The sequence below is a fragment of the Bubalus kerabau genome, unplaced genomic scaffold (assembly GCF_029407905.1).
Source record: "Bubalus kerabau isolate K-KA32 ecotype Philippines breed swamp buffalo unplaced genomic scaffold, PCC_UOA_SB_1v2 scaffold_50, whole genome shotgun sequence".
NCBI lineage: Eukaryota > Metazoa > Chordata > Mammalia > Artiodactyla > Bovidae > Bubalus > Bubalus kerabau.
In genome coordinates this window covers 1,671,657-1,698,587 of record NW_026577904.1, presented here as the reverse complement: position 1 = coordinate 1,698,587, position 26,931 = coordinate 1,671,657, and the positions used below count along the sequence as shown (strand labels likewise).

Here is a 26,931-nt window from a genome sequence, read left to right as displayed (position 1 = left end):
GGTATTTGTTTGCAGTGTTCCTCACTCCCCATACCACGACTGAACGAGTGAGCCTAAACAAGAGATCACCTTCGCCCCCTTGTGTCAGGGTGGAAATTAGACACTGAAGAGACCGGCAAACAGAAGAAGCCAAATAAACAGAGGGAATTGCTTTGGAAGTGACAGGTACAACAGATTAAAATCCCTGTAGTTAACACTGACTACATTGGAAGAGTCCTACAGATCTTGAGAAGTATAAGCTGGAACAAGGAACCATGTGAAACAGAACTGACCCCACACTGCCCGCAACAGCTCCAGAGAAATTCCTAGATATATTTTTGCTGTTACCATTTTTTTTAATTTTTCTTTTTTTTAAGTCTGCTATTACTCTTTTAATTTTCATTTTTATAACCTTTTATCACCTTGCAAAAAAAGACCCTATTTTTAAAGCAAACTTTATATAAATTTCTTATACATTTTGTGATTTTTTTTCTTTAATATTGTATTTTTGAGTCTAACCTCTACTCTAGATTTTTAATCTTTGCTTTATAGTTATTTGTTACCAATTTTGTACATTTAAGAATCCAGTCTTCAGTACCCATTTTTACTTAAGACTGTGATTACTGGCTTGGTTGCTCTCTCCCCATTTTGACTCTCCTTTTTCTCCAACAGGTCATCTCTATCTCCTCCCTCCCCCTTCTCTTCCCTACCCAACTCTGTGAATCCCTGTAGCTGTTCCAGGCTGCAGAGAACACTTAGGGAACAGAGCACTGGCTGGATCAGTCTCTCTCCTTTTGATTCCCCCTTTTCTCCTCCTGCTCACCTCTATCTCCCTCGTCTTCTCTGTATAACCCCATGAACCTCTCTGAGGGGTCCAGACTGTGGAGAGAACATAGGGAATTGTTTACTGGCTAGCTTGTTCTCTCCCCTTTTGATTCCCCCTCTTCTCCTCCTGGTCACTTCTATCTCCCTCCTCCCTCTTCTCTTCTCCATGTAACTCTGTGAACCTCTCTGGGTGTCTCTCACTGTGGAGAATCTTTGCACTCTTAACCTAGAAGTTTTATTATCAGTGCTGTATGGATGGAGAACTCTTGAGGCTACTGTAAGAATAAGACTGAAAACCAGAGGCAGGAGGCTTAAACTCAAAACCTGAGAACACCAGAGAACTCCTCACTCCAAGGAACATTAATGGATAAGAGATCATCCAAAAGCCACCATACCTACACTGAAACCAAGCACCACCCAAGAACCAATAAGTTCCAGAGCAAGACATACCATGAAAATTCTCCAGAATGCAGGAACATAGCCCTGAGCTTCAATATACAGGCTGCCCAAAGTCACTCCAAACCCACAGACATCTTAAAACTCACTACTGGACATTTCACTGCACTCCAGAGAGAAGAAATCCAGCTACCCACCAGAACACCGACACAAGCTTCCCTAACCAGGAAACCTTGACAAGCCACTCATCCAACCCCACCCACAGGGAGCAACCTCCACAATAAAGAGGAACCACAAAATGCCAGAATACAGAAAGGCCACCCCAAACATAGCAATCTAAACAAGATGAAAAGGCAGAGAAATAATCAGCAGGTAAAGGAAGAGAATAAAGGCCCACCAAACCAAACAAAAGAGAAGGAGGTAGGGAGTCTACCTGAAAAAGAATTTAGAATAATGATAATAAAAATGATCCAAAATCTTGAAATCAAAATGGAGTTACAGATAAAGAGCCTGGAGATAAGGATCAAGAAGATGCAAGAAATTTTTAACAAGGACCTAGAAGAAATAAAAAAGAGTCAATTAATAATAATGTAATAAATGAGATCAAAAACACTCTGGAGGGAACCAACAGTAGAATAACGGAGGCAGAAGATAGGATAAGTGAGGTAGAAGATAAAATGGTAGAAATAAAAGAACCAGAGAGGAAAAAAGAAAAAAGAATTAAAAGAAATGAGGACAACCTCAGGGACCTCTGGGACAATGTGAAAAGCCCCAACATTAGAATCATAGGAGTCCCAGAAGAAGAAGACAGGCCATGAGAAAATACTCAAGGAGATAATAGTAGAAAACTTCCCTAAAATGGGGAAGAAAGTAGTCACGCAAGTCCAAGAAACCCAGAGAGTCCCAAACAGGATAAACCCAAGGCAAAACACCCCTAGACATATATTAATCAAATTAACAAAGATCAAACACAAAGAACAAATATTAAAAGCAGCAAGGGAAAAACAATAAATAACACACAAGGGCATTCCCATAAGGATAACAGCTGATCTTTCAATAGAAACTCTTCAGGCCAGGAGGGAATGGCAGGACATACTTAAAGTGATGAAAGAATAAAACCTACAACCCACATTACTGTACCCAGTAAGGATCTCACTCAAATATGAAGGAGAATTCAAAAGCTTTACAGACGAGCAAAAGCTGAATGAATTCAGCACCACCAAACCAGCTCTTCAACAAATGCTAAAGGATCTTCTCTAGACAGCAAACACAGAAAGGGTATATAAACTTGAACCCAAAACAACAAAGTAAATGGCAACGGGGCAATACTTATCAATAATTACCTTAAATGTAAATGGGTTGAATGCCCCAACCAAAAGACAAAGACTGACTGAATGAATACAAAAACAAGACCTCTATATATGCTGTCTACAAGAGACCCACCTCAAAACAGGGGACACATATGGGCTAAAAGTGAAGGGCTGGAAAAAGATATTCCATGCAAATAAAGACCAAAAGAAAGCAGGAGGAGTAGCAATACTCATATCAGGTAAAATAGACTTTAAAATAAAGGCTGTAAAAAGAGACAAAAGGACACTACATAATGATCAAAGGATCAATCCAAGAAGAAGATATAACAATTATAAATCTATATACACCCAACATAGGAGCACCGCAATACATAAGGCAAATGCTAACAAGTATGAAAGGGGAAATTAACAATAACAATAATAGTGGGAGACTTTAATACCCCACTTACACATATGGATAGATCAACTAAACAGAAAATGAACAAGGAAACACAAACTTTAAATGACACAATGGACCAGCTATACCTAATTGATATCTATAGGACATTTCACCCAAAAACAATCAATTTCACCTTTTTCTCAAGTGCACACGGAACCTTCTCCAGCATAGATCATGTCCTGAGCCATGAATCTAACCTTGGTAAATTCAAAATTCAAAATTGAAATCATTCCAATCATCTTTTCTGACCACAATACAGTAAGATTAGATCTCAATTACAGGAGAAAAACTATTAAAAATTTCAACATATGGAGGCTAAACAACATGCTTCTGAATAACCAACAAATCATAGAAGAAATCAAAAAAGAAATCAAAATATGCATAGAAAGGAATGAAAATGAAAACACAACCCAAAACCTATGGGATACTGTAAAAGCAGTGCTAAGGGGAAGGTTCATAGCAGTACAGCTTACCTCAAAAAACAACAAAAGAGTCAAATAAATAACCTAACTCTACACCTAAAGCAACTAGAAAAGGAAGAAATGAAGAACCCCAGGGTTAGGAAAAGGAAAGAAATCTTAAAAATTAGGGCAGAAATAAATGCAAAAGAAACAAAAGAGACCATAGCAAAACTCAACAAAGCCAAAAGCTGGTTCTTTGAGAAGATAAATAAAATTGACAAACCATTAGCCAGACTCATCAAGAAACAAAGGGAGAAGAATCAAATCAACAAAATTAGAAATGAAAATGGAGAAATCACAACAGACAGCACAGAAATACAAAGGATCATAAGAGACTACTATCAGCAACTATACGCCAATAAAACGGACAACTTGGAAGAAACGGACAAATTCTTATATAACTTGCCAAAACTGAAACAGGAAGAAATAGAAGATCTTAACTGACCCATCACAAGCACAGAAATCGAAACTGTAATCAGAAATCTTCCAGCAAACAAAAGCCTGGACCAGATGGCTTCACAGCTGAATTCTACCAAAAATTTAGAGAAGAGCTAACACCTATCCTAGGCAAACTCTTCCAGAAAATTGCAGAAGAGGGTAAACTTCCAAACTCATTCTATGAGGCCACCATCACCCTAATACCAAAACCAGACAAAGATGCCACAAAAAAAAAAAAAAGAAAACTACAGGCTAATATCACTGATTAACATAGATGCAAAAATCCTTAACAAAATGCTAGCAAACAGAATCCAACCACACATTAAAAAGATCATACATCATGACCAAGTGGGCTTTATCCCAGGGATGCAAGGATTCTTCAATATCCGCAAATCAATCAATGTAATACACCACATTAACAAATTGAAAAATAAAAACCATATGATTATCTCAATAGATGCAGAGAAAGCCTTTGACAAAATTCAACATCCATTTATGATCAAAACTCTGCAGAAAGCAGGAATAGAAGGAACATACCTCAACATAATAAAAGCTATATATGACAAACCCACAGCAAACATTATCCTCAATGGTGAAAAATTGAAAGTCTTTCCCCTAAAGTCAGGAACAAGGCAAGTGTGCCCACTCTCACCACTACGACTCAACATAGTTTTGGAAGTTTTGGCCACAGCAATCAGAGCAGAAAAAGAAATAAAAGGAATCCAAATTGGAAAAGAAGAAGTAAAACTCTCACTGTTTGCAGATGACATGATCCTCTACATTGAAAACCCTAAAGACTCTACCAGAAAATTACTAGAGCTAATCAATGAATATAGTAAAGTTGCAGGATATAAAATTAACACGCACAAATCCCTTGCATTCCTATACACTAACAATGAGAAAAAAGAAAGAGAAATTAAGGAAACGATTCCATGCACCATTGCAATGAAAAGAATAAAATACTTAGGAATATATCTACCTAAAGAAACTAAAGACCTATATATAGAAAACTATAAAACACTGGTGAAAGAAATCAAAGAGGACACGAATACATGGAGAAATATACCATGTTCATGGATTGGAAGAATCAATATAGTGAAAATGAGTATACTACCCAAAGCAATCTATAGATTCAATGCAATCCCTATCAAGCTACCAACGGTATTTTTCACAGAACTAGAACAAATGATTTCACAATTTGTATGGAAATACAAAAAACCTTGAATAGCCAAAGCAATCTTGAGAAAGAAGAATGGAACTGGAGGAATCAACCTGCCTGACATCAGTTTCTACTACAAAGCTACAGTCACCAAGACAGTACGATACTGGCACAAAGACAGAAATATAGATCAATGGAAAAAAATAGAAAGCCCAGAGATAAATCCATGCACCTATGGACACCTTATCTTTGACAAAGGAGGCAAGAATATACAATGGAGAAAAGACAATTTCTTTAACAAGTGGTGCTGGGAAATCTGGTCAACCACTTGTAAAAGAATGAAACTAGAACACTTTCTAATGCCATACACAAAAATCAAGTCAAACTGGATTAAAGATCTAAATGTAAGATCAGAAACTATAAAACTCCTAGAGGAAAACATAGGCATAACACTCTCCGACATACATCACAGCAGGATCCTCTATGACCCACCTCCCAGAGTAATGGAAATAAAAGCAAAAATAAACAAATGGAAACTAATTAAACTTAAAAGCTTTTGCACAATGAAGGAAACTATAAGCAAAGTGAAAAGACAGCCTACGGAATGGGAGAAAACAGTAGCAAATGAAACAACTGACAAAGAATTAATCTCAAAAATATACAAGCAACTCCTGCAGCTCAATTCCAGAAAAGTAAATGACCCAATCAAAAAATGGGCCAAAGAATGAAATCGACATTTCCCCAAAAAAGACATACAGATGGCTAACAAACACATGAAAAGATGCTCAACATCACGCATCAGAGAAATGCAAATCAAAACCACAATGAGGTACCATCTCACGCCAGTCAGAATGGCTGCTAGCAAAAAGTCTACACACAATAAATGCTGGTGTGGAGAAAAGGGAACCCTCTTACACTGTTGGTGGGAATGCAAACTAGTATAGCCACTATGGAGAAGAGTGTGGAGATTCCTTAAAAAACTGGAAATAGAACTGTCATATGACCCAGCAATCCCACTGCTGGGCATACACACTGAGGAAACCAGAACTGAAAGAGATACATGTACCCCAGTGCTCATTGCAGCACTGTTTATAATAGCCAGGACATGGAAGCAACCTAGATGTCCATCAGCAGATGAATGGATAAGAAAGGTATGGTACATATAATACACAATGGAGTATTACTCAGCCATTAAAAAGAATACATTTGAATCAGTTCTAATGAGGTGGATGAAACTGAGGCCTATTATACAGAGTGAAGTAAGCCAGAAAGAAAAACACCAATACAGTATACTGACACACATATATATATATGGAATTTAGAAAGATGGTAGCAATAACCCTATTTGTGAGACAGCAAAAGAGACACAGATGCATAGAACAGTCTTTTGGACTCTGTGGGAGAAGACAAGGGTGGGATGATCTGAGAGAATAGCATTCAAACATGTATATTATCATATGTGAAACAAATCACCAATCCAGGTTCGATGCATGAGACAGGTACTCAGGGCTAGTGCACTGGGATGACCCAGAGGGATGGGATGAGGAGGGAGGTGGGAGGGGGGTTCAGGATGGGGAACACATGTAAACCCATGGCTGATTCATGCCAATGTATGGCAAAACCACTACAATATTGTAAAGTAATTAGCCTCCAATTAAAATAAGTTAAAAAAATAAGAAAAATTAAGAAAAAAAAGATGTATAACATAGCACAATACACTTGAGAATGTATTCCAATATCAAGTGGAAAAGTTAAACAGTGAAAAAATGCAATTACTTTTGCACCAGCCTAATAAAATCTTTTAAATAAGGCTTTGCTAAGAACATAAAAGGAAAACATAAAAATGAAAATGCAAAGACTTACAAAGGATCCTAACATAATTCAAATCTAGTTACAGATTGTTTAGATATGTCAGTTCTCTCTATTCCAACATTATAAGGTTTAAATTCTAGTTTCAGGCTCCCTACACAGAAAACCTGAATTAAACAGAGGTTTAAAATATGCCATGCCCTCTCCCATCTTTATGCCTTTACCCATGCTGCTCTAACTCACACTTTTATTCACCAGGCTAACCTATACATCTTCAGTCTAAGCTCATCTGTGAGTCTAAGGAGAGATACCACAACAGTTATATGCAAAAAGCATTTCTCAAAACAGCATGCACACTTTGATTCTGTCTCAATATATATTTATCTCTGGGTGCATCCAATCCAAATGCATACTTTCATTACACAAGTGTTCAGAAGGACACCTTACCTACCCCCAGGGAGTGGGACGGAAGCAGGACTGGCTCAGAGACTGCTATTTTCACCTTCGTGATACTTGGGAGGAGTTCAGAGTTCACTTCTAGGAGGTCTGACCGGACCTTTCCAGACTGGGTTAGGTGCTACTCCTTTCGGCCCACAGCATCCCAGACAAATTCTGGAGCACAGCAGCATCCCCATAAGTTCTTATAGTATGCTATTTGAGTATCTGTTCCACAATCTATAAGCTTCTTGAAAGCTAAACTTATTTCTGTACTCCCAGGTGAATACAGTACCTGACATATAATAGAAATTAATCTTATATTCTAGAAATTCAACAAATTTCAATAAATATGAACAGCTGAATTCTCCATGACTATGTGCTTTTTTCCAGGAACAGAAGTGGCAGTTTCATGAAAAAAAGTGCTCAATGCCCTGAAATTCAGTGTTTTTAGATACATTCCAAGATAAGAAAACTGTCTATACTCAGTCAAATTTGCTAATAGCTTTCCAAAATTCAGGAGACTTGCTGTTAGAGCCTTGTCAAAAATATACCAAACCCACTGAAAATAGGTAATCAGATAAATACTTGTACATGAATGTTCACAGAAGCACTATTCACAATAGCTAAAAGGTGAATACAACCCAAATGTGTATTTATGGATAAACAAATTGTAGTAAGGCAATGGCACCCCACTCCAGTACTCTTGCCTGGAAAATCCCATGGACGGAGGAGCCTGGTAGGCTGCAGTCCATGGGGTCGCAAAGAGTCGGACACGACTGAGCAACTTCACTTTCACTCTTCACTTTCATGCATTGGAGAAGGAAATGACAACCCACTCCAGTGTTCTTGCCTGGGGAATCCCAGGGACGGGGGAGCCTGGTGGGCTGCTGTCTACGGGGTCGCACAGAGTCGGACACGACTGAAGCGACTTAGCAGTGTATCCATACAGTGGAATATTATTCAGCCTTAAAAACGCATGAAGTATTGACACATGCTGCAACACAGATGGACCCCATCAACATTATTCTAAGTGGAAGAAACCAGACACAGAATATCATATCTTGTATGACTCCATTTAAATAAAGTATGTAGGGACTTCCTTGGTGCTATAGTGGATTAGAGTTCACCTGCCAATGGAAGGGACATGCATTTGATCCCTGGCCTGAGAAGATCCCATCTTCCACAGAGAAACTAAGCCTGCAGCTACTGAGCCTGCATGGCCGAGAGCCTGCAGCCACAACAGGAGAGGCCACCTCAGTGAGAAGCCTGTGCACGGCAATGAAGAGCAGCCCCACTCGCCGCAACTAGAGAAAGCGTGCGTGCAACAACAAAGACCCAGTGGAGCCATAAAAACAAATAAATAAAATTTAAATGGAATGTCTAAAATAGATAAATACACAGAAACAGAAAGCAGACTGGCAGTCACCAGAATACGGGGCAGGGTGGGGTAAATGCAGAGTATAGACAGTCTTCTTTTGGCATGAAAAAACATTTTCGAACCAGACAGAAGTCACAGTTGCACAATATTGTGAATGTACTAAATGTCACATTTAAACAAGGTCAATTTTATGTTACATGAATTTCACCTCAATGAAAAACACATGCCAACTGCTTATCACTTAGAAAGAAGTAGTTATAGAAGGGTTAATTTGATAAGTCTTTCCCATCATAAACCAAATATTTAAAGGGAGGGAACTTAACATGTGCTATGTCTTATTCATTAGTAGAATAGCTACTTATTTCTTTCAAGTTTTAAAGGTTTCACGGGGATGATAAAAAAAAAAAAAACGAATTACTGGAAGAGAAGATCAAAAAGCAATTAATATTTTGTATCTCCCAACTGTAAAAACAGATTAGACAAATTTGCAAGGTTCATTTTTCTGCAGCTCTTATTTGTTTTTAAAAGCTAAATTTAGCTGAGCTCTTTCTGCAAACAATCAGAATTAATTCTTTTGTCATTATTAAATAATCTACTTCTATATGTGCTATAAACTTCAAACTGTAGAAATAGATGACTCAAGAATATGAAACTTGAATTCCTTGAGAATGATGTAATCACATTTATTTGGATTCAGCTATTAATGTTATCCCATATGGCACTGCCTGTACTGTCATTTCCATGAGAAAAGAGAAATGACTTTTCCATATGGAAAATGTTAAGGATTTTTAGCACAAAATAACACACATACTTGGTTATTAATACTAAATGGTATCTAATGACATGGACTAGTAAATGCAATTCCTTACATATTTAACTTATGGTGCAAACCACTTAGGCTTAATAAAGGGATGCACAGTGCACAGTAATATGGTATCAAAGTGTGTGATATCATTTCTAGAAATACTATTAATATTTCATGGGAAATTACCGAACTAGACGAGCTCAACAATTACTGACCCTCTAGTACATGGTGCCCCTTCATGGATCACAGCCTTGTCAGGGTGAAGGGGCTTGAGTAACTCAATGAAGCTATGAGCCATGTCATGCAGGGCCACCCAAGATGAAGAGGTCTTAGTGAAGAGTTCTGACAAAACATGTGCAGTAGAGGACGAAATGGCAATCCATTCCAGTATTCTTGCCACAAGAACACCATGAACAGTATGAAAAGGCAAAAAGATATGACCCCAGAGATAAGCCCCCCACATCAGAATGTGCCCAGTAAGCTACTGAGGAAGAGCAGAGGCAATTACTAATAGCTCCAGAAAGAAAGAAATGGCTGGGCCAGAATGGCTCAGTAACGGATGTGTCTGGTGGTCAAAGTAAACTCTGATGCTGTAAGAATAATATTGTATAGGAACCTGAAATGTAAGAGCCATGAATCAAGGTAAACTGGACATGGTCAAGCAGGTCAAGCAGGAGATGGCCAGAGCGAACATCGACATCTCAGGAATCAGTGAACTAAAATGGACAAATTTAATTCAGACCACCATTACATCTACTACTGTAGGCAAGAATCCCTTAGAAGAAATGGAGTAGTCCTCACAGTCAGAAAAACATGTCTGAAATGTAGTACTTGGTGCAGCCTCAAAAACTACAGAATGACCTTGGTTTGTTTCCAAGGCAAATCATTCAACATCACAGTAATCCAAGTCTATGCCTTAACCACTGATGCCGAAGATGCTGAAGTTGACCAGTTCTGTCAGACAGGACCGAGGGACTAACACACATATGTCACATGAAGACCTACAATACCCTTTGGAACTAACACCAAAAAAACATGTCATTTTCATCATAGGAGACTGGAATGAAAAAGTAGGAAGTCGAAAGATATCTGGAATAACAGGCAAGTTTGGCCTTGGAGTACAAAATGAAGCATGGCAAAGACTAACAGAAATTTGTCAAGAGAACACCCTGGTCATAGCAAACTTTCTCCTAATGACACAAGAGACAACTCTATATATGGAAATCACCAAATTGTCAATATTGAAATCAGACTGATATATTCTTTGCAGCTGAAGATGGAGAAACTCTATATAGTCAGCAAAGAAAAGACCTGGAGCTGATTGTGGCTTAGATCATCAGCGCCATATTGCAAAATTCAGGAAAATTGAAGGAAGTAGGGGAAACCATTAGGCCACTCACATATGACCCAAATCAAATTCTTTATGATTATACAGTGGAGGTGATGAATCGATTCAAGGGGTTAGATATGGTAGACAGAGTGCCTGAAGAACTGTGGATGGAGTTTCATACCATTGTACAGGGGGATGGTAACTAAAACCATCTCAAAGGAAAAGAAATGCAAAAAGGCAAAGTGGTTGCCTGAGGAGGTTTTACAAACAGCTAGGGAAAGAAGAGAAGGTAAAGGCAAAGGGAGAAAGGGAAAGATATACCCTACTGAATATAGAGATCCAGAGAACAGCAAGGAGAAATAAGAAGGCCTTCTTAACTGAACAATGCAAAGAAATAGAGGGGAAAAAGGAAAGGAAAAGACTAGAAATCTCTTCAAGAAAATTGGATATATCAAGGGAACATTTGATGCAAGGATGGGCATGATAAAAGACAGAAATGGTAATGACCTAACAAAAGCAGAAGAGATTAAGAAGAGGTCACAAGAATACACAGAAGAACTATACAAGAAAACTCTTAACAACAAAAGTCAAATTGCTATGAACAAGCTAGTGAAGGTGACGGAATTCCAATTGAGCTATTTCAAATCTAAAAGACGCTGCTGTTGAAGTGCTGCACTCAGTATGTCAGCAAATTTGGAAAACTTAGCAGTGGCCACAGGACTCAAAAAGATCACTTTTCATTCCAATCCCAAAGGAGGACAATCCTGGAGAATGTTCAAACTACTGGATAATTGTGCTCACTTCACATTCTGGTAAGGTTATTCTCAAAATACTTCAAGCTAGGCTTCAGCAGTATGTGAACCTAGAACTTCCAGATGTACAAGCTGGGTTTAGAAAAGGCAGGGAACCAGAAAACAAATGGCCAACATTCTTTGGATCATAGAGAAAGCAAGGGAATTCCAGAAAAAAAAAAAACATCTACTTCTGCTTCATGCTAAAACCTTTGACTGTGTAGATCACAAAAAATTGGAAAATTCTTAAAGAGACGGGAACACCAGACTATCTTATCTGTCTCCTGAGAAATGCGCATGCAGGTCAAGAAGCAATAATTAGAACTGGACATGGAACAACAGACTGGCTCAAAACTGGGAAAGGAGTATAACAAAGCTGTATTGTCACTCTGCTTATTTAATTTCTATGCAGAGTGCATCATAAGAAATGTCAGGCTGGATGAATCACAGGCTGAAATCAAGATTGCTGGGAGAAATAGCAACAACCTCAGATATGCAGATGATACTGCTCTAATGGCAAAAAATGAAGAGGAACTAAAAAGTCTCTTGATGAGCATGAAAGAGAAGAGTGAAAAAGCTGGCTTAAAACTCAACATTCAAAAAACTAAGATCATGGTATCCAGTCTCATCATTTCATGGCAAATAGAAGGTGGAAAAATGGAAACAGTGACCGATTTCATTTTCTTGGGCTCCAAAATCACTGCAGATGGTGACTGGAGCCATGAAATTTAAAGACACTTGCTCCTTGGAAGAAAAGCCATGACAAACCTAAACAGTGTATTAAAAAATAGAGGTATCACTTTGCCAACAAAGTCCATATAGTCCAATCTATGGTTTTTCCAATAGTCACATACGGATGTGAGAGTTGGACCATAAACAAGGCTGAGCACCAAAGAACTGATGCTTTCAAACTGTTGTGTTGGAGAAAACTATTCAGAGCCCCTTAGACAGCAACGAAATCAAACCAGTCAATATTAAAGGCAATCAACCCTGAATAGTCATTGGAAGGATTGATGCTGAAGCTGAAGCTCCAATACTTTGGCCACCTGATGTGAAGAACTGATTCACTGGAAGAGACCCTGATGCTGGGAAAGACTGAAGGCAAAAAGAGAAGAGGGTGGCAGAGGATGAGATGGTTAGATAGCATCACCTACTCAATGGACAGGAATGTGAGGAAACTCCACAGGACAGGGAAGGACAGGGAAGAACAGGGAAGCCTGGCATGCTGCACTCCATAGGATCACACAGAGCGGGACACTACTGACCAAGTGAACAACAGATTATATGGTCAACACTGTAACAGGGGACAAAATGGTAATAAAAACAGATGAGTAACTTTAAGAAACTGACAATATTCTGAGACCCACAGAATCTGAACAAGCTGTAACTAGATAGCTTTTATGTATAATAAAGTATGCATATATTACAAAATTAGTACAAACAAGGCAGTAATGGGCTCATTGTGGAGAAACTGGACTGAATGGTACATGAACTGGCCTTAGTAGAATGAACAGGAGTCCAAAGGATGAACAAGGTGGGGATAAAATGTTTCAGATGGTCTAGGAATATAAAACAACTTCACCATCATCTGAGACCAACAGCCAATCTAATACTGAAGGAAGAAAAAGAAAATAAGAGTGTGGGAAGAAAAGAAGGAAAAAGAAGGGGAGGAGATGGAGGATGGAAGAAAAAAGATAAGCAGGATATGCAAGAAGTTAATAGAGAATTGACAGAAAATGAGGCTGGAGAAATAGATTGGAACTAATTTAGGAAGGGCTTTGCTGAGCTTGAACTACCTCTTCTAAGCATCAGGGGATTACTAAAGGACCTCATCTGGGGAACGACATGGTCAGACTGAAATGTGGAAGAGTCACTCTGATAGCAATATGGAAAAACAACTGCAGGGGCAAGTCTGAAATCAGGAGGATCAAATAACACCCTACTGTTATAGGTTGTTATTTGTTACAAACAACAACCTGCTGGAGATGACTAGAGATGAACTAACATAATACCACTGGAGACACACTAGAGAAGGGAGACTTGAGATACAGTATGTGTGACCACTCAGGTACTAAAAGTAAGAGAACAGAGGAAGCACCAAATAATGTAAATAAATAAAGTGTAAATTAGATAATTTATACTTTAGATAGTGGTGGTGACATATCACTAGTGTAGACAGAGAACAGAAAAGCGCAACAGTTTCAAGGTGGACACACTGCTCAATTCTGGGTATGTTGACTGAAGGAAATTATTAGACCTCTGGCTGAAGATTCATGTTTAGAGTTATTCACTTTTAAGTAATAACTGAATACAGAGATAGACAACATTATCCAGGGAGAGACAATAATGAGAAGAGGACTAAAGAGTAAACCAAACCTAATCACACTTCAAGTAAGTGTGGCTCTAAAGAAAATGTCACAGAAACAGTAGGAAATCCAGAAAAGCATGACATCACAGGAGGACGACATCATCATCTCATGGGAGGAAATACTTTCAAAGAGGAAATAATCAACACTGTTCGATGCCAGAGGAAAACAGCATAAACCAGAGACCGAAAAATGCTCACTGGACTTGACAATAATGAGGTGAAAAGTAATACAGTGGTAAATTCAGCAGAATAAGGGAAGTAGGAATTCAGATGGTAAATTAAGGGCAAAGAAACAAAGGTATACCTGTGGCGGATTCATTTTGATATTTGGCAAAACTAATACAATTATGTAAAGTTTAAAAATAAAATAAAATTAAAAAAAAATAAAACTAAAAAAAAAAAAAAAAAAAGAAACAAAGGTAGTTTATTATCATCTTCCAGATCAAATTTTACTCTTTATTTTATAAAGGTATTATTCCAGTCAGATGGTAAAGAAGGACAGAAATAAAAGAGGCACTAACCATGGAAAGAACAGTTTCAAGAAGTGTTTTAGGCTTCTTTTTAATGTGTTCAATGTCAGTTCAGTCCTTTTTTAAGAAAATAGAATCACTGGCAGGTTGACCTTTACAATTCTCCTCCTAACAGGACAATCATTGCTGAAAATTTTTAAATGTTTTGAAATAGAAACTTGAAAATTTTAGGAAATTCTTTGCAGCAGAGAAACAGGCATTTGTGAGCAAGGCACCCTAATAACTTCACTTATTGGAGTGTGTGTGCATGCTAAGTCGCTTCAGTTGAGTCACATACTAGAATGAATAGCAAATAAATACCTTCAGATGTGCTGCAAATCAAGAAGCTGTTGACACCACGGAGGTAACGTGGTGGTTAAGAACAGCGCTGAAATCCATCTGTCCAGGTTCAAGGCCTGGTTCTACTTTCTCTCTCTGGGACACTGTCCAAGTTAATTATGTTGTCTTCAGTCTCAGTTTTCTCACCTGTAAAATGGAGGTAATAATGTAATCTACATATTATAATTAAGTTCTGCAGGAGTAAATGATATAAAATTTCTCTGGTATTAAATGGTAAGAATGATGATGTTGATCTGGTATATTTTCCTAGATGGTTATGATGCTGATTATACATAGTTTGCAAAATCTTATTTAAAGCTGTGAACCTGGATAAGACTGTGAAGGCAATGAGGGTTGACAGAAAAGAGAATAGGTATAAAGACTGTTTCAGGGTTATAAGATATTAGGATCTTAAGGAAGACACAGCAAAGGAGACGAAATTGGAAGAGTCACTGACGTAGGAGGAAAACTTGGACAGTAGAGTCCATGGACCCAAAGGGCAGAAAGTGTTTCAAGAGGGAGTGGATGATCAGTTGAGTCAAATGATACTAAGTCAAATAAATGCTAACAGAGAATTGATCACTGGATTTAGCAAAGTGGAAATCTTTAGTGACCTTGACAGGAGAGTGTTAGTGGACCTTTACCTCCCGTGTTAACAAGTGCATGGCCTTGGTCACCTATGTGCAAGCCACTGACTAGTACAGATTTTTTCTCATTGTAGAATATGGTTCAAATAGGGACAATGAACTGTGTCTGATGTTTGCTGGGGGCTTCTGGAAGAGACATTTACATGCTCTTCTCAGAGAGCTAAAGGAAAGATGCATGTTCTGCCACTGGATGTTACCAAGAAAATGAGGATCACTGGGAATTGTTGGCAAGCATCTTACAATCTTGAGAAGAAATAGTTTTGCCACAGAGGAATAGAAGTTAGGTAGAAAACTAGTTCACTAACGACATAACTGAATTACCAGTTATCTGAATTTTGATATACCTCTACTTATCCTCCCGCCAAATCTGCTTCGTTCAGGATCATTATAATAGGAAATAAATTCCATGTTTTGTATGTCATATTAGATTTTTCTGTTACTTGCAAAACAAATATTCCTAATAGTGCAACTTATCAAGGCTCAAATTACATGAGCTGACTCAGGGGCAGGGCAGTAGTTACTAGAAGAATTTTGGACTGTCAATAAAAATAACTCCCAGCACAATTTATACATTAACCACGACCAAACCGTGCTCTTTTTCATTTCTGCTTACTTCTCAATTTTAAAGACATTCTAATGATTTATAAAATTAATTAAATGACTTTTTAAAAACTAGAATTCTGTTTTGAGAGGATCTGGGAAAACAGTGATCAAATTGGAATGTCTTACTTTCTATTCACTTCTACTTTGACTCCATTTGCCTGTGTTAAGCCAAGCAGCAGCTGGTGATGGTGAGCCATTGAGTATAAGTAAGATACTGAGTTCTGAAAAGGTCTTGGCAGAGGAAATAATATGGGATCCTTTCTAACATGGGACAAGCATAAGCCTGAAAACTAAACTCAGAGGCCCTCAAGATGAAGTTCATACTTGGTGAATGCTGGGAAAAACTTCAGAGTTCTGTACACCCCCCAGCATCTATGGCTGACCTAGTCTCTCATGTTTCTCAGTCTGACTGATGCCCATGAAATCTAAGGAGTAGGCTAAAATTCCCCTATTTCTGAGGGTAGGAAAGAGTGAGTAGAAAGATTGTCTCTGTTGTCTAGATAGAGTCTGGCTGTCTACCTGCTGTACAATTCTCCAGTGGTTTAGACACAGGATACCTTGCTTATAGCTAATGAAACCCCTGACACTCCAAGATCAGTACCCAGCTCCACACCAATAAAAATAAAACCTGTTACAACAACAACCTGAAAGAGAAATATCAAAGAATATAGATACCCAGTGAAATAGAGCTGCTTGGGAGATTTATGACAAGCTGAACAACAACAACAAAAATGGAAGAGCACTTTAGTATAGCACACAGACACAACCTAAATACGTATTTAAATCTAAACAGATAATGGTAGACTGTCCAGGAATGAGTTGTAAAAGTTCTAAACAAGAATTCTTAAAATGAAAGTCTAGTGAATTTACAAGTGTTTAACTACCTCAGCAAAACCTAGAAATTATGGATGGTGGTAAGATGAGACTGAGGTGAAAATACTGAGGAATAAAAACATCTGGTGGGATGCTGCACAGAAGGTAAGCAAGTGAAAGCATGCTAACTGGCATAGCTTATTGGAGTGAGCCAGATGATAATTAGGAGGAGTGGAATGTCTTGGTAGAAAAAGGGTGGCCTCTTCTTTCTCTGGTGGTTCAGATGGTAAAGAATCTGCCTGCAACGCAGGAGACCCAGGTTTAATCCCTGGGTTGGAAAGATTCCCTGGAGAAGGGAATGGCTACCCACTCCATTCTTGCCTGGAGAATTCCAAGAAGAGAGGAGGCTGGTGGGCAACAGTCCATGGGGTGGCAAAGAGTCAGATATGAAGAGCAACTAACACTTCCACACTCCTTTCACAATGTATACATATATTAAATAATTACACTGCACACTTTAAATACATTACAGCTTTATTTGTCAAATACACCTCAATAAAACTAACATGACAGTGAGTGAGAAAAAGCAGAGAGGAAAGAGAGAGAGAGAAAACAAGAGTCTTGTGAAGTATTTATTTCTTCATCCTGCTTTACCTTTTGGACTTTCACACTCTATGAGTCTATATAGTTCCTCTTGTGTTTAAGTGAAGGAAAAAAACAACAACAACTAGGTATCTCATTTTTGAACAGTAGCAGAGAAATGCATGTCTGACTTTGAGCAGCAGAATAGGGGTGCTTAAAAGGGTGAAGAGGGATGGAACGAATAGTAACCTGAACAAACCAGAGAAACAAGAATAAACTGCAAATAATAATGTAAAATAAGAGGAAAAATTAAGGAAAAAAAATAAAATGTATCAGACGATATGCTCAATGTCAACAGACCATACACTTCCATTAAAAGGTTTAGTCATATTAGATTAAAAAGAATAAAAAATAAGTGGAAACTATTTAAAATAATTATTTAAATAACATGTAAAATAAGGAAATGGGAAAGAAAGTATCAGATAAATGCAAGCAAAAAGAAAAAGAGATAGCAATATTAATATCAATACAGAACTTAAGGTACTGTCTTAAACTTGATAAGCAGGGGAAAACACTAAACTAGATAAGAAGGGAAGTTATATCATGATAAAAGATACAATGTGTGGAAAAAAATGGACTGTATGAATGCATCAATCAAAAAGGTGCTAATTATATAAAGCAAAATCTGGTATGATGGAAGGAGAACTTGATTAAAAATACATTCATAGTGAAAAAAACTTAAATCTCTTTTCAAATCAGATAGAGACCCAACATAAAAAAGACAGAGAGAAATTGAAAAGTATAAGCAACAATACGTCTCAAGTGGAGAATTTAACATTCTCCTGCATTCAACCACAATATTATCTCACTTGTGGGAGAAATTAAATGAGCATGTAGGAATGACCTGGCCCCTCTCTCTGGCAGTTAAGGCAAGAGGAAGGGAGGCGATAGAGAACGAGATAGGAGAGCGAGGAGGAAGAGATCAAAGAGGAGGGAGGGAGGAAAGGAAAGAGAATGAAAGAGAAGAAAGTGGAGAGCCACAAGGAGATGGGAGCGAGGATCAGGGTGGATAAGAGGAAGAAAGACAGACATACACACACCATGAGTTAAAACTCTGTCCCTTTCTCTCTTCAACTTCTGTGTAAGGAATAGTGTGGCACACTGGAACGAATGAACATGTTTTTAGAGTAGTGCTTTAGAAGGTAATGATATTTAGCACTGAGACAAATTTTTCTGCCTATTTATCTCATGAAAAACAAAGAAAACATTGAAATGAATTACACAATGATACTGTATTTAGATTTTTTGATTCTGCACAATCATTAAATTCTTTTCCAGGAAAAGCTATTATTAACAGTCCTAATTGTAGTTCTGCAAAACAGCTCTCAATGGCTTGTCATGTTCAGAAGGGTGTTTTTCTGTAAGCTTCTGAAAGCCCTAATTAATGGAAAAGACCAGCCTCTAATTGCTTCTCCTATAAGTGCTTAAAGTACAAAAGATGCTTGATGAAATCATACTATCATATGATCAAAATGGATCTTTTTTCCAATCACAGAAATGTCATTTATACAACCACAAATCCTAAGACATTAAAAAGACTAAAATATTTTACTGTATCTAAGAATGTTGTTAATGCATTCATCAGAGTATCTAAAGTCCTTTTTCTTTTCTCATTGAAAAGTAATTAGTTTTGAATATTATACTATTTAAATTTATTGTTTATCCAATTTTTCAAAATTTTAATGTGAAAATTTTCAAATATTTGTAAGTTCAAAGAATCTTAGAGTGAAAATATATAAACTAACAACCTGGATTCTACCATTAATATCTTACTATCTTGTTTTATTGCATAAAAAAGAAATTGTCAAGAAAAAGAAATGCAAAAAGGCAAAATGGTTGTTTGAGGAGGCCCTACAAATAGCTGAGAAAAGAAGAGAAGCAAAAGGCAAAGCAGAAAAAGAAAGATACACCCATCTGAATGCAGAGTTCCAAATAATGGCAAGGAGAGATAAGAAAGCCCTCCTAAGTGAACAATGCAAAGAAATAAGAGGAAAATGATAGAACATGAAAGAGTAGAGATCTCTTCGAGAAAATTAGAGATACCAAGAGAACATTTCATGCAAAGATGGGCACAATAAAGGACAGAAACGGTATGGACCTAACAGAAGCAGCAAATATTAAGAAGAGGTGGCAAGAATACACAGAAGACCATACAGTTCAGGTCACTTGCTCAGTCGTGTCCGACTCTTTGCGACCCCATGAATCGCAGCACACCAGGCCTCCCTGTCCATCACCGCTCCCGGAGTTCACCCAGACTCACGTCCATCGAGTCAGTGATGCCATCCAGCCATCTCATCCTCTGTCGTCCCCTTCTCCTCCTGCCCCCAATCCCTCCCAGCATCAGGGTCTTTTCCAATGAGTCAACTCTTCGCATGAGGTGGCCAAAGTACTGGAGTTTCAGCTTTAGCATCATTCCTTCCAAAGAAATCCCAGGACTGATCTCCTTCAGAATGGACTGGCTGGATCTCCTTGCAGTCCAAGGGGCTCTCAAGAGTCTTCTCCAACACCACAGTTCAAAGGCATCAATTCTTCGGCGCTCAGCCTTCTTCACAGTCCAACTCTCACATCCATACATGACCACAGGAAAAACCATAGCCTTGACTAGACGAGCCTTTGTTGGCAAAGTAATGTCTCTGCTTTTGAATATGCTATCTAGGTTGGTCATAACTTTCCCTCCAAGGAGTAAGCGTCTTTTAATTTCATGGCTGCAGTCACCATCTGCAGTGATTTTGGAGCCCAAAAAAATAAAGCCTGACACTGTTTCCAGTGTTTCCCCATCTACTTGCCATGAAGTGATGGGACCAGATGCCATGATCTTCGTTTTTTGAATGTTGAGCTTTAACATAACCTTTTCACTCTCCACTTTCACTTTCATCAAGAGGCTTTTTAGTTCCTCTTCACTTTCTGCCATAAGGGTGGTGTCATCTGCGTATCTGAGGTTTTTGATATTTCTCCCAGCAATCTTGATTCCAGCTTGTGCTTCTTCCAGCCCAGCATTTCTCATGATGTACTCTGCATATAAGTTAAATAAGCAGGGTGACAATATGCAGCCTCGATGTACTCCTTTTTCTATTTGGAACCAGTCTATTGTTCCATGTCCAGTTCTAACTGTTGCTTCCTGACCTGCATATAGGTTTCTCAAGAGGCAGGTCAGGTGGTCTGGTATTCCCATCTCTTTCAGAATTTTCCACAGTTTATTCTGATCCACACAGTCAAAGGCTTTGGCATAGTCAATAAAGCAGAAATAGATGTTTTTCTGAACTCTCTTGCTTTTTCAATGATCCAGCGGATGTTGGCAGTTTGATCTCTGGTTCCTCTGCCTTTTCTAAAACCATCTCACCTTACCCATATATATATTCCAATTTTTCCATTAAATTTAACTGTTTAGGCTGTTTAAAGTATGAAATGAAAGTCTAATCTGCCGGGGACCAGCCCCAGCTGATCCAGGGTATTCGAAGGAGAGACGGCTAGGCGAGGGTCAGGGAACAACTGCTTAATTACACTTTAATTAAGGATACAAAGAGTAATAGAATAAGGATAGCTCAGTGAGGAAATTCAGTGGAGAAAAGCGGCTGAAATAAGGATAGCTCAGTAGGAAAATTCAGTGGAGAAAAGAAGCTGAGTGGCTTGGTTTACGCGGAAAATCAATATAACCCGTGACACCAGGTTAGCTCTGACCACGGAGGCCGCAGGCGCCCTCTCGAATAGCGGAAGGTGCCCCACCTTAGACACCTTCTCGAGTGGGTCTTAGAAGCCCAGGCAAATAAATGGTCGCAGAGGACATCCGCGCTCCAGATGGACACTCAGCTGGAATTTGGGAGAGAGAGTGACATGGGGAGACCAAGTTTCAGTGAACAAGGCCCGCACTTTATTTTCCAAAGTAGTTTTTATACCTTAAGTTATGCATAGAGGATAATGGGGGAAGGGGTAGAGTCATGCAGCAAGCCAGGCTTTTTTCCTGCAAACTTATCATATGCAAAAGTTCAGGTGATTGACATCATCTTCTGGCCAGGAGGCCTGTTAACATTTTAAGAAACTTATCTTTCTCTAAAGGTGATTATTCCAAAGTCAGGCGCCAGCCTTCCAAAAAGCATTGGACAAAGCTGCATTTTACATTTCTATACACCCATTATATCAATCAATACACTGCCAAGGACACAGTAGGTAAGGAGTATGGAGACTTAGCAGCAAACATTGGCCCAACAAGTGAAAAACCCTTCACCAATACAATTTCTAATCTTTTAACTACTCAAAGGAATCTGTGTTTAGGCAGTTTAGAACATCTCCTGCCTCTCACAGTTGGGAGGCTCTGAACAATCACATGTGGCCGGAAAAACCCATTCAGGCAGGCTAGAGGATTTCCAAAGGAGTTTGTAGGTTGAAACACTGTCACATCCAGGAATTATTAACTGGAGCTGTAAGCTAACTCTCTTTTCAGAGAGAGGTAGTGGGGGACAGCCCCCCGTAAAGTCAGAGGTGTAGGTGAAAGCACAAAGCAGAAAGTAGGCAGACTCTGGTTTTGGGGGTAGATGCTCGAGAATTTCCAGGGGGACTCCTGAGGCTCGATCCCGCCTTTGCGTATGCCGAGCCTCCTTCCTCATGACCTTTGTCATGGGCGGAGTGCCTCACGCTGGCTCCCGGCAGTGATAGAATTCCAGTTGAGCTATTCCAGATCCTCACTCAATATGCAATATGCCGGCTCCCAGCACTAATCAATATTTGATTTAATTCTTTATACAAACTCCATTTTAAGTACCAAAAATCTTGTTTTTCATTTGGTTTCAGTTGTTTTTTAATTAGTCTTACCACCCGGACTGCCATTACCAAAGGTCAGCAATTTTTATGCTGGAAAGTGTTGGTGTGATGGATCTTTGTGTGTGACTCCTTTCCTCATCTTTTTGTCCCTATGCTAATTCTGAACTTGTTCACCTTCAGATCCATTTCTTATCTCCAAACTAGGAGACTCAGGAGGAAGAGGGCTGAGGCCTGTTGCCTGCATTTCTCTGTTCCCTCATCAACTGCCTCCAGCTGGGTTCAATTAACAGGAGATACTAGATGAAATTAAAGAGTGGGATGAAGGGAGAAGCCAGGGCATTCCTCCTCATTTTCTGAATCGGCCAGCATCTCTAGGGACAGCCAACTCTCCTCCATGATCCCAGTTCTGTAGCCTTGGCCCCCAAACTCCTATGACTCCCCTTCTCCCTTTGCACACCTCGAAGGTAGAAGCTTCCTGATGTTGTTGATCTCTGGCTAGCCTTGCAGTCCCTATTCGGCTTCTACGTTTTCCATCATCTAAGTAAACCAGTCCTCTGCTTTAAATTCCGTCTATTTACTTGATTTAGTCTGATACATTCTCCAGTAATATTTAACCATGTGCCTTTATCAGAAGAAAAGCTCCAATTTTCTTTGAAGCAATAAATAACATGATGGCCTTGCACACTGTAGCACAATTACTGAGAATAGCTCATTCTCACCAATCAACACCAAATGCAATATAACTGATCAAACACTGCTGAGTGTCACATAACCACCACCGCCAGAAATACAGAATCCAATTTATCCATCACCACAGAAATGATACTATCTTCATTCACAGATTCTGCAGACTCCGTATTGAGTTCACAATTTCTCTGTTCTTCCTTGCCCTTCACTTATGATTCCACTAAATGTATAGATTATTAAAATATTTTCCCTTTGAGCCTTCATGCTCTCAACCATCTAAACTGATCTGCCAAATTTATTAAGTAACTGGGCAAGTATCCATTGAGAACCCAGTATTTGCCAAACAGTATACAAAGCAGAAGCTACAGGTTCACCGTGATATAGTCTCTCTGAAATCTCAGTAAGCTGGTAATTATAATTCAGTGTGATAAACAATGTTTTGGTAGGTGGAATTCTGAGACTCCCCAAGACCCCCTCGCTCAGGTTTGCATGCTTTGTACAGGCAAGATTGTGTATATGTATAGGCAAGATTTGTGAAAATGAGGGAGAAGTCCTTTCCTCGATTAGGTTACATTATATATGTAATTATACATTATATATGTCGAAGGCAATGGGTTTACTCCTGTGATTGTGTGATTTACATAAGACTGAGTCTTAGAAGATGGAGAAGAGTCTCCTGCTGGTCTTGAGAAACCAAACTGCCAAGTTTTAGACAGCGCCATACGACAAGGACCTGCTCTGAGGTGGGCTCACTCAATAGCTATTAAGAAAACAGATACCTCAGTCCTACAACTGCAAGGAAATAAATTCTGTCAACACCACGAGGGAGCTTGGAACACTAATTTTCCCTAGATGAGGACATAGCCAGCCAACATATTGATCTTGGCTTTAGATCCTGACCCACAGAAACTGTGAGAAACTCATCTGCTACATTTGTGGTAGGTAATTTGTTAAAACAGCAATAGACAAAGAACATAGATTTAACACAGCAGAGGACATTAGGGAACACAGGAAAAGACCTAACCCAGCCCATGGCCAGGGATGACTTTCTGAAGGAAGACCTAACGCTGAGACCTGAAGACTCTGCAAGTGTTCATCAAGCAAGGGGAGGGGAGTAGGGAAAGAAGGTGAGAGAGAGATTTCAGAGAATCCTGGAAGTGTGTGTGTGCATGTGTATAAGAGAGAGAGAAACACAGACCATATAATCTTTCTCTTTGTCTCTAGCAGTTTTCTAATAAACTTTAAACCATATACTTTAAAATCCTTCACCCTTCACTTCTATTCCATATGACCATTCTCACCACAATCTATACTTTAAACAACTTCCACCATGTTTCTTACTTTGCAATTCCTATCCCTAAAATCTTACCTAATGTCCTAGGTGCAAACACCAGCTTCTCTGACTCACAATAGGTCTTCTCATCTGCTTCACATAACAACTGTTTCATCACCTCCAGGATGCCTTAATCTTAAAAGTACTTCATTTGAGTCTCTACCCAGAACCTCACACTTCACCACCAACAGTGCATTTGTGTACCAAGTGTGAGAACCACCATTCTTGGTATCCTTGGCTTTTGGAGGCTGGAACCATGTCCAGTTTATGTTCTGTCTTGTTTGAGCTTCTTTTATCATATCATAAACACCTGCTGACTAGCTAATTTTTTTTTCTGGCAAGCAAGGCTTAATGACATCTGAGCTATTCCAAATACTAGAAAGAAACCTCTCTCATCCCTAGCCCTGAGACCACCATTCAGGTCTTCTTCTCTCATGGGATATTGTGGGGTTTGGAGACATGGATAATAGAATTTCCATTTTTACCTTTGTTACCAATCAAGTGTATGCATAGCTAAGCTTTCTTACTATTATTATTATTATTATTATTGACTACTAGGTCTTTGCTGCTGCATTGGCATTTCTCTAATTGTGGCAAGTGAGGGCAACTCTCTAGCTGTGATGCTCGGGTTCCTCACTGTTGTGGCTTCTCTTGCTGGGGAGCCTGGGCTCTAGGGTGTGCAGTCTTCAGGAGTTGCAGTACATAGGCTCAGTTGTGGCTTCCAGGCTCTAGAGTACAAGCTCAACAGGTGTTGGCACACAGGCTTAGATGCTCTGTGGCATGTGGGATCTTCCCAGATCAGGAACTGAACCCATGTCTCTTGCATTGGCAAGCAGATTATTTACCACTGAGTCTCCAGGGAAGCCCTAGTGAAGCTTTTTGAGTGCCCATTATATCCAGCATTGTGTGAAACACTTTATGTGGATTACTTCATCCTATGCTCACATAAAACCAATAGACAGATGTAGTAATATACTACCCATTATATGGACATGGAAACTAAAATTTAGGGAGATTTTGTAACTAAAAGTTAGGAGATACCAGCCCCAGCATTATGTGTCTAGAACCCAGGCTCTCAAGCACTACAGTATGGTATTTTTTCAGGTCTCAACCTGGACATTACCCAGGAAGCCCTCCCTGACCACAGATGCAGCCAAATAATGTTGGACCTGGGAAGCTATCTCCTCCTCAGGGTGTTTTTTGTTTGTTTATTTGTTTTTTAATGCTCAGGCACAGAGTTGAATGAACACTCCATGCACTTAATCACAGTCCTGCCATTTATCAACTTTGTAATCTTAATCCCTCGAGAAAAATATGATTACTATTATTCTGATCCCATGAAAGCTGAAGCAAGTACATATACTCAGCAGAGTGCACTTCTGGAGACAAATGAATATGAAAACACAATGATCCAAAATCTATGGGATATAGCAAAAGCAGTTCAAAGAGGGAAGTTTATAGCAATACAAGTTTACCCTGGGAAGCAAGAAAAGTCTCAAGTAAACAATCCACACTTACACTGAAAGGAGTTAAAAAAAGAACAAACAAAATGCAAAATTAGTAGAAGAAACGGAATCATAAAAATCACAGCATAAATAAATGAAAGAGACTAATTATATATATATATATATATATATATATATATATATATATATATATAATCAATGAAAGCAAGACCTGGAACTAGGAAAAGATAAAATTGTTAAACTTTTAGCCAGACTCATCAAGGAAAAAAAAAGAACAGGAGAGGGCCCAAATCAATAAAGTTAGAAATGAAAAAGAAGTTACAATCAATACTATACAAATACAAAAGATCATAAGAGACTACTACACTAGTAAAGTGGATAACCTAGAAGACGGACAAACTCCTAGAAATATATAATCTCCGAAGACTGAGCCAGTGAAAAATAGAAAATAAGAACAGATCAGCTACCACTAAGGAAATTAAATAAGTAATTTAAAAATTATATTCTTTGCAGCAAGATAGAGAAGCTCTACAGCCAGCAAAAACAAGATCTGCAGCTGACTATGTCTCAGATCACGAGCTCCTATTGCAAAATTCAGGCTTAAACTGAAGAAAGGGAAAACGACTAGGCCATTCAGGTATGACCTAAGTCAAATCCTTTATGATGACACAGTGGAGAAATTGATTCAAGGGACTAGATTCTGTAGACAGAGTGACTGAAGAATTACGGACAGAGGTTCATTAACAATGTACAGGAGGCGGTGACCAAAACCACTGCAAAGAAAAAGAAATGCAGGAAGCAAAGTGGTTGTCTAAGGAGGCTGTATGAATATCTGAGAAAAGAAGAGACGCAAAAGGCAAAGGAGAAAGGAAAAGATATACCCAACTGAATGCAGAGTTCCAGGGAAGAGCAAGGAAATATAAGAAAGCCTTGCTAAGTGAACAATGCAAAGAAACAGAGGAAAACAATAGAATGGGAAAGACTAGAAATCTCTTCAAGAAAATTAGAGATATCAAGGGAACATTTCACAGAAGGATGGGCACAATAAAGGACAGAAATGGTAAGGACCTAATAGAACCAGAAGAGATTAAGAAGAGGTGACAAGAATGCACAGAAGAACTGTACAAAAAAGGTCCTAGTGACCCAAATAACCATGATGATGTGGTCACTCACCCAGAGCCAGACATCCTGAACTGTGAAGTCAAGCAGGC

The 26,931-nt window shown here is 38.8% G+C and overlaps 1 long non-coding RNA gene across 2 annotated transcripts in view; it reads right to left on the bottom strand.

Annotated features, from left to right (window-relative positions):
* The window catches only part of LOC129640868 (uncharacterized), a 154,342-nt gene that overhangs the window by 94,481 nt on the left and 32,930 nt on the right, over positions 1 to 26,931 (bottom strand). Inside the window, exon 2 of one of the 2 annotated variants that reach the window (XR_008709005.1) lies at positions 14,757 to 14,921. The exons of the other annotated variant lie outside the window; for it this stretch is intronic. This is a non-coding gene — a long non-coding RNA (uncharacterized LOC129640868). The remainder of the gene's footprint in view (positions 1 to 14,756; positions 14,922 to 26,931) is intronic. 2 annotated transcript variants of the gene reach the window in all.